This window comes from Sinocyclocheilus grahami, unplaced genomic scaffold, assembly GCF_001515645.1.
Source record: "Sinocyclocheilus grahami isolate Dianchi unplaced genomic scaffold, SAMN03320097.WGS_v1.1 scaffold311.1, whole genome shotgun sequence".
Taxonomy (NCBI): domain Eukaryota; kingdom Metazoa; phylum Chordata; class Actinopteri; order Cypriniformes; family Cyprinidae; genus Sinocyclocheilus; species Sinocyclocheilus grahami.
Window position 1 is genome coordinate 507116 of NW_015505490.1, and position 8563 is coordinate 515678.

An 8563-nucleotide genomic window follows, 5' to 3' on the forward strand; every position below is an offset into this window, starting at 1 on the left:
ATCGCTTATGGTGCCTTTAATATCATATTTCTACATTTTAAATTTATTCATTTAGCTGACACTTTTATCCAAAGCAACTTTTGGAGTAAGACAGCAAAGCAATTCATCATAAGGAGCAAAAACACGAGAAGTGCTAACAATACAAAGTTTCAAACATTGTCTAGAGTAGTACTTTCTAGAACAGGCAGGGTTTTAAGAAATAGTGAAACCATATAAGACTTTTTTTAAGAGTCAGCAGGATATGGTCAAGTGCTCACAGAAGAGATGAGTTTTTAGCCATATAAATTATATTCATATATTCTTATAGTAGGGACAGAACCAGCCCCCCAAAGACATTTGTCTTTGAACTTTCCAGCAAGTGAACAGTGGTGCAGATAAATAAATTTCTACCCAATGTAGTTCTTGGCATATACAGTATATACGTTATTGGCCATGAGTGGATTAGACTAAGCTTTAATCTTTCTGTCAGAGGAATTGTGGAAACTCACCTGAGGATGAATTGACATGAAAAAATACAAGCTCTTTTAATAAGACTCTCTACACTGTATTTGATTCTTATCTGAATCTGTTTAATAATGGATGACTCGAATACTACCTTATCATAGCAGCTCACACAAGCCGAGGCGAGCATGAAAAATTATACGCAGTCAAACACGATGAGGGTGATGAGGGATTCTACTGACACAGAAATCTGTTTTATTTTTCTCAGCTTGCTTTTGTTCACCTGTCAGTAATCTAATCTACTTATAAATGACTAGAGAGCAAGGTAAAGCCCACAGTAGGCTCCTGCAGAGAGTGTAGTGTGAGCTCTGTTGGGATAGTATCCTGTGTAGTGCATCCCAGTAGAACTTCATTATGGTTTTATGTTTGTGTAGCTTAAAAGAAACCAAGAGAGAAGATTAAGTATGGGGATTGGTTTCATATTTTTCATTTTTGGACTCACAGGTATGTACACTAAGTTATATACAATAAAAATTAAAAAAATATTGTTAATTGAATATTTAATGTGCTAATATATAATATTATTATTAAATTAGCCTGTTAATTAAATATATAATGTATGTAGTACTACAAATATATATTACACAATTATAATTGTTAATTATTTCATAATTTATTTTAAGTAATTTATAATAATTAAAAAATGTTAATTAAATAATTAAATTAGAATTTAAAAGTTATATAAAACCGTAATTATGTATATAATTATACATTATGCAAGTTATAATGTTATATATAATTTTTGTTGATATTTTTACATAATTAAAAATATATCATTATTTAATTGTGAGACACATTACACCCACCAATGTACGAGCTTTCAAAAAATATAATTATATATTTATATTATAAGAGCACTATTGATTAGATACTGTCATGGTGTGTAGGAGAGAAACGAGGAGATGACTTTCAAAACTTGACTTAATAAACAAACCAAATGAAAACAAACACCAACATAGGAAGCGCAGGAAACACACATGGAATGACATTTAAGACTCGACAACAAAAACATGAGGCAGACTACACATTTATACTAAACTTAACGAGGGACCGACAGGTGCGAGGAATCAACTAATAATGAGACAACGAGAACAGGAAACCAAACCAAATATGGGCATAAGGAAACATGAGAGAGAACTAGAACCTGGGGAACAAAACACAACAGACAGGAACACAGGCCTGACAGATACAGGGTAATTGTTTCAAACCAATTGTTTTTTTCAGTGTTATAGGCCCGTCCTTATGGGTGCAGTTCTGTACTTCTAAATATTCTGTTGAGTGTTAGCAACTTATTCACAGATTTCTTAATTTCCCATGCTTTCAGAAAAAAATAGATATGCAAAAGCTGTCACTAGAGCGATACACTTTTTTTTTTTGTTGCTTACCAATAATTGCATATTAGTGACTTTTGAAAGGGTGCTTCCCCTCTGACCACATTTGTACCATTTTTTTCTCTGAGAGTGTGCAACATATTACACATTTGTGTTCCATAAAGAGGACTAAATTATTAATTACGGCAAATGTTGCAACTTGCTTACCTGTATTATGTTCCGGAACAATCCTTATACATGCAATAATTTTAACTGCAACCATCTATTTTTTTGTATATTCAGTCATAAAATTTTAATGCCTATCGAACTATATACTATAGGCATTTATGTGTATTTTATGAGGCATCTCACAAGCAAAATTGCAACTCTGCTTTTTTTTCAGTGAATGCTAAGGAGGAGGATCTGCAAGGCTTTCAGTCCCTGCAAACCGAGAGAGCAACGTTCATAACAATTATGCCATCAGAAGAGCAAAACAGCTCCAGTGACAATGGTGCAAAAGTTTCCACTGAAAGCCCTGCTCTATTGACTATAGCTGTAATCAGTTCTCCAGGGACAGATTTGTTTCATACGCCACATGAGATGCAGCACTCAAGTACAGTAAATGCAACCACAACCACTGATAAAGATGCAATTACCTCAAATGTACCGATCTTTGTCTTAGCTTATGGTACAGGTTCACGTTCAACAGGTGAGGGTGGCATAGCAGCAAAGCCGTTTCAGTCTGACGGAGACCTCATTGATCTCCAATGATGTGGAGAGGCTTCATCTCTCAGCTAAGGCTAAATTTGAGTCAATGATGAATGACACCATGACGCCTGCCTCTCATCTGTCCAGAGGCAGGGAAAAAATCTTTGCTTTTTTTCACGCTTCGCTGGAAAGCAAGAATCAAAGAGTCTTGGAGTCTATTACTCTGTCACCCACAAATGGCATTCCCATGGTATCGGCCTCTGATCCAGCAGTAATTGATAACCTTGGAGAGTCAAATGAGAGCGTGGGAAGATGGGGCAAAAACAAAACTGTAAATTGGACTCCGGAGTCGTTTTGGAGCTGATGACCCTCTGAATCGTACTGAAGAGGTTGCTTTAAAGAAGAACCATTCAACCCTTATGCATTTTACAGTTTTGCAGGGTACAGGGCTTTTAACCACTGAGCTTGGTCAAAATCCAAGAAATGGATCTGAGCATGAGCTAAAAGACCAGAAGAATCTGCTTTCACCAAGTTCACTGATCCTTAATACTCCATTACAAGTGAAATCAACCAGCCAAGTAATAGTTAATAAAATGGCAGAAAGCAGCAAAAATCCGAGCACCAATGGACCAAAACCCTTCGGGGTGTCACTAAAGCACCCAGACTCAATTTTTTTATTCTCCACTTCAAAGCTGACCCCTGCAAAGATTCCAGACACAACCACACTGAGTTATTTTTCAAACATGGTAACAGCTGCTGGCGGAATGCACGTTACAAAACAATTTGTGGCCTCACGGTTGATAACTGACTCCATGCAAAGAATTGTCTCAGCGAGGGACGGACTAGAAAGCAAATCGATTTGTAATTTTCACACCAAATCAAGTAAAGAGCGTCAAATTAAACCAACACTCCAAACCTCGCCAACAAGTTTCCTTCATCGTCTGAATAAAAGTGACCTTTCTTTGGCCGCTCAAACCTTTTCATCTTTGCTAAAAACTTCCCATCTTTGTTCCAAAGAAGCTAGAACATCCAATATCTCTCTGATGGAGAAACATAACAGAATGGATCATTTTCCAGTTTGGCTGAGTGAATTAATGGCCTTTAGTACTGCCTCATTAACCAATGCTGAGAAAGCAACTACAGCAAGTAATAAGCGAATGTTCATGAAACAGACAGAAAGTTCACTTACGGCTCCCCGAACCTTTTCACCACAAGAAGATTCTTCAAAATGCCTCGATCAGTTTGAGGAATTATTTACAGCGGTGCCTCTTCCACCTCTGACAAAGCTTAAGAACGTGTTTCATGTCTTCAAAGTGAACGTTCATCAGCCTCGACAGCCTCTAAATAAATTTCCCTCAGAGAGATTAAAGCCTTTTGTATCAATTCAAGCTCCTGAATCGATTCCACCTTCGTTTACAACTGTGAAGAGATTCACAAATATGGAAGATTTTACTAAATTTGACTCTACAAACTAAAACCAAGTGCACGGTGCATCACAAAAATCTGTCATATCCGAGAGGCCAAACATGAACTCAAGCAGATTAACAAGACACAAAATTGTAAATACAACCACAGTCAACAAAATCATGTCACATTTTAGAGTTCCCCCAACACATCAGACTCCTAACAGCTACATATCCACAATAAAGACCTTCATTACAACAACTATGTTTTTAAAACCCCAGGTGTCTTTTGCCAATATCTCCCTGTTCTCTTAGTGTAGTTCCACAAAAGAAGTCCTTGCTGCTGCCAACAACTTTTAGTATGTCACAAAATACAGTGACAACAGTTCTTTCAAAACTTTTGTCTATCTCTAAGAAAAGTATTAGTGAGAACGCATTTTTAAATCACTCGATGACAACTGGAAAGATTGGTTTGCCATTAGACGACAAACAACAATTTCTTAAAAACCCAAGAGAGACTGTGGCACTTTTTTTCGGCAGCTACACAGTTAGCAGTATCCCATCAGTCCAGCGGCTCGTTGAAGCTCACCCTGGAGTGGAATTCCTCACAGAAACACCACAATCACAATCTGGACTTCAGATTGAGTCATACTTAAAGAAGAGAGATGGTGCGGTTAAACCAACAACTCTGAAACACCATGATCAGAGCAGTCATTCAGTTGTAGGCGTGAATCAAACCTTGTTCACGTCAATTTCGCACAAGATTGTTTCAAGCCCAATTCACACTACTGTTTCCCCTGTTGCTCTCTTAAATACAGAGTCTAAAAGACATTTGACCTTCTCTGCTTCACTGTCAGTATCTATTGAGCGAACAATGACAAAGATAATTGGACTTGACAACCACAAAGATTCACTTCATATGTTTGTAAATTTATCAGATGTTAAATTGCATCCTCGGAACATGACATCCAGCCCAATTTCTGGCATCAGTAGGCACACAACAGCTGCAGCACAACCAGAAGAGGCCTTAAACACATCACCCCTTGAATCATTCACTGGAACAACTTCACCAACTTTCCCTTTGCATCTTATTCAAATGCAGAATGTGTTGCATAAAGAGCATGTGACCTTACCTGATAACCAGACTGAGTTTTTCTCAACAGTAAATGAGCATTCACGAACGACACAATCAAACTTTCATTCTGATGAAATGTCCAGTTCAGGCGCAACAGAAGATGTACAAAAACACCTTGGGCGGACTGCGCTGTCTGCTGATACTGGGGAAAAGTTCTCTCCAATTGTCCACACGGATTTGAGTTTCTCAAGTACAGAGACACAATCGCTCCCCAAAGGTTCATTACAGTCCAGGGAAGGGAGTGAAGATATTTCACATGGCACCACTCCATTTGCTGAAAGTGACTCAGGGGTATCTGCTGGGTTTGTGTCAGACCTGCCGGTGATAAACAGGAAGAGGAGGATTATATCACCCGATTCTCTCAGCGGGTAATGACACAGAACTCTTAAATCACTTTTAATATGGAAAGCAAACAATTTTATTAGCATTTGTGTAGTGCTAGATCAATCAGCACCATAGGATAGATAGATAGATAGATAGATAGATAGATAGATAGATAGAAAATTCTAACAAAATAAAAAAATCTATACCATTTAAATTCATACAACAAAATGTAATTATAACTAAACTGAAATGCCGAAATACTGTATCAATAAAAGCTGTCTAAAATCAATAAAACCCATTTAAAACCTTTAGGTTTGAGCAGATGTATGTTTATTTTATTCTTTTTATGTCCTTATCTAATATGGTTTTATTTTTTTTTCCCCATTATTGTATTTTATTTTTGTAAAAGTGCTTTAAAAATAAATTTGATTTGCTTTGAACAAATACACAATTTAAACTAAAACTCTAATTAAACATGAAACAAAACAAAAAAAATCTGAAATTATCTGGTCTATTTGTAATTGAAAAACAAAACACTTATTTATTTATGTGTTGAAAAAAATAGCACTAATATATATATATATATATATATATATATATACAGTGGGTACGGAAAGTATTCAGACCCCCTTAAAATTTTCACTCTTTGTTATATTGCAGCCATTTGCTAAAATCATTTAAGTTAATTTTTTTCCCTCATTAATGTACACACAGCACCCCCATATTGACAGAAAAACACAGAATTGTTGACATTTTTGCAGATTTATTAAAAATAGGAACTATTCTGAGTGCGAGAGGGTGAGTCTGAACCCAGCCTCACAGATGAAAACTTGGGGATCATTTATCACTGTTGATAAGGTCTCAATATTTCTGCTGAAAGATTTTCTCCTTTTCATTACTCTCCCTGTTTTGATGACAGCGTCTGCAGTTTCTAAATAAATGATCTTCCCCAGCTTGTTACTCTTGTCACTGCAAGACAGAAAGTGAAGTGGTCGGCAGTTTGTAGGCTAACAGAATAACTCATTGAGCCTGTAAACAAGTTTAAAGTATGCAGAAGTTCAGGGGATTTATTTTAGTTCCGTGTAATGGCTTGATTTCAGGATGATGACGTTATTGGTTATCCATTTCTCATCTCAGCAGTGCATTCAGAGTCGAAATGCACATCTCGGAGAGGAAGCAGGGGCCATCTTCAGCAGCACGGGAAACCGCATTTCTTTCGGCCCTGTTTTGAAAGAAGCAGACAATTCATCATTCTCTGAAACAGCAGGTAACTTATTACCAAGTTGTTCTGGTGGAATAATAAAACAAAGTAATGGAAAAAATATTTCAGCTGAACTGTCGGTCTGATTTGGTTTGTTAATGCTGTACAGATGACACTGAAGCCGTGGTGGTGATCATCAGTTCAGTGGCCAGCTGTTTGCTGGCGTGTTTGGCTCTCTTTCTTGTCTGGATGGCAAACAGACGTTGTCTTCAAAGGTCTGCCTACTGCTGGTCCAGGGCCCTCTGTGAATGCTAACAGAACCCAGCCAACCAGACTAAAATCTGCATTGAGCGCTCAATCATTATCTGACAGTTTTTGAATTGCTCACCATTATGTTTAGTTGCTGCACTGGGAAACTGATGAAATTATTAACATTGTTAAAAGAGGCCCAAAGTGCTCTTAAATACACATTTATTCTGTATCATAGCGCCATGCTTTGAATATTACAATAGAGATGTAAAAATTGCAAGCCAGTCAACCATTTCATGGTGAACACATACAGTAAATGAGTCAATAATGTAAACAGACAGCTATTTAAAGGGATAATTCATATAACACCTTACCCTCATGTCATTCCCAAACCTTGTTTTTCCTCTGTGTAAAAGTGCAGTCAGATTTACCTTGAATCTTCTTCTGCAAATTTTTTTTTTCAGAAAAACAGTTTTTACAAAAAAAATGCAATAATTTCTGTAGGAATCCACGTGATTGTGAATTCTGTTTGAGGGCAAAAGTATTCTCAACGGGTTCAAGTTGGTCACACAGACTGTCCAACAGAAAGCTGCTTGGTTTGAAAGTGACATCTGTGTGAGATGTACTTCATACATTGTATTGACAATTTACTGTGTGACCGCACCTTAAAACAAAAGATATTTTAAAGAATATTTGCGAAAGTTAATGGAGTCCAAAACAAGATTCATGGATGGATTGTATGGATGAAAAAAGAACAATAAGACATTTCTCAAAATATGTTCTTTTGTGAAAGTAATTCAGGTTTGGAATTACATGAGGGTTAATAAATGATGACAGAATTTTAATTTTTGGGTTTTCTTGAAACCACTTTTGGGTTGCTCATCCTAACACTGCCTAGTTTCTTTGCTGCTTTGAGATTTACCATTCTTCAATGTAGGACATACTGATGTCAAAGATATACGTGAATGCTTCTCTGTATGTATCACTACCCCAGCACTCTCAAAAATTAGACATGTTGTTCAACTGCTTATTAGGTTTCACATTATGTGTTTCCCTTTCAATTAATTGCCATTGGAGGAAAAAAAGAATCAATTAAGTAGTAACAAGCAGACATTGCCTTTGAGATGCATCTCTATGTAAATCCCACCGCCAGGCTGGGACAACCTAGAGGCACAGCAGATTTACTGGCTTGAAGATCACTTACTAAAAAACATAATGACTACTTGTAATTGAAAGTACAATCGAAATGGGCCCCACGGGAAATGAAGTGAATATGTCACAGAACTGAAAAAACAAACAAACTTCGATATTAAATCTTAAGAAATAGACCATTAGAAACACTTGTGGTTGCTTATTGCATAATTACTTCCTCAGTAATTAAGGTAATTAGCGTATATTTATTCTGTTATCTTAAGTGGTAAAAGGTCATTTAAAAGCATTTCAATTGCTTTGTGCACCACACACTGAAAATTACAATCACCTTCATTATATGACATTATAACACGTTTTGACTGTGAGTCTGGTCCTTGCATCAAAGCAGAAAGTCAGCAGATCCTGTATTCACGTTGAAATGCAGTGGCTGGCTCGTTGTGCACTTCTTATAGGATGAAGTGTCGCTTTGGATGGCCGACAAAAGACTTAATCGCAGCAGCTGAATGCCAAGTCTCTCCTTCAAAGTGTTGCAAGAGTGCTGAAGAGGCAGTGCATTATCACCTCAATATAAAAGTGCTGC

General features: G+C 36.8%; 1 pseudogene; it reads left to right on the forward strand.

Annotated features, from left to right (window-relative positions):
* The first annotated feature begins 905 nt into the window (after positions 1-905).
* On the forward strand, positions 906-5429 carry LOC107601682 (uncharacterized; annotated as a pseudogene).
* Positions 5430-8563: the final 3134 nt, after the last annotated feature.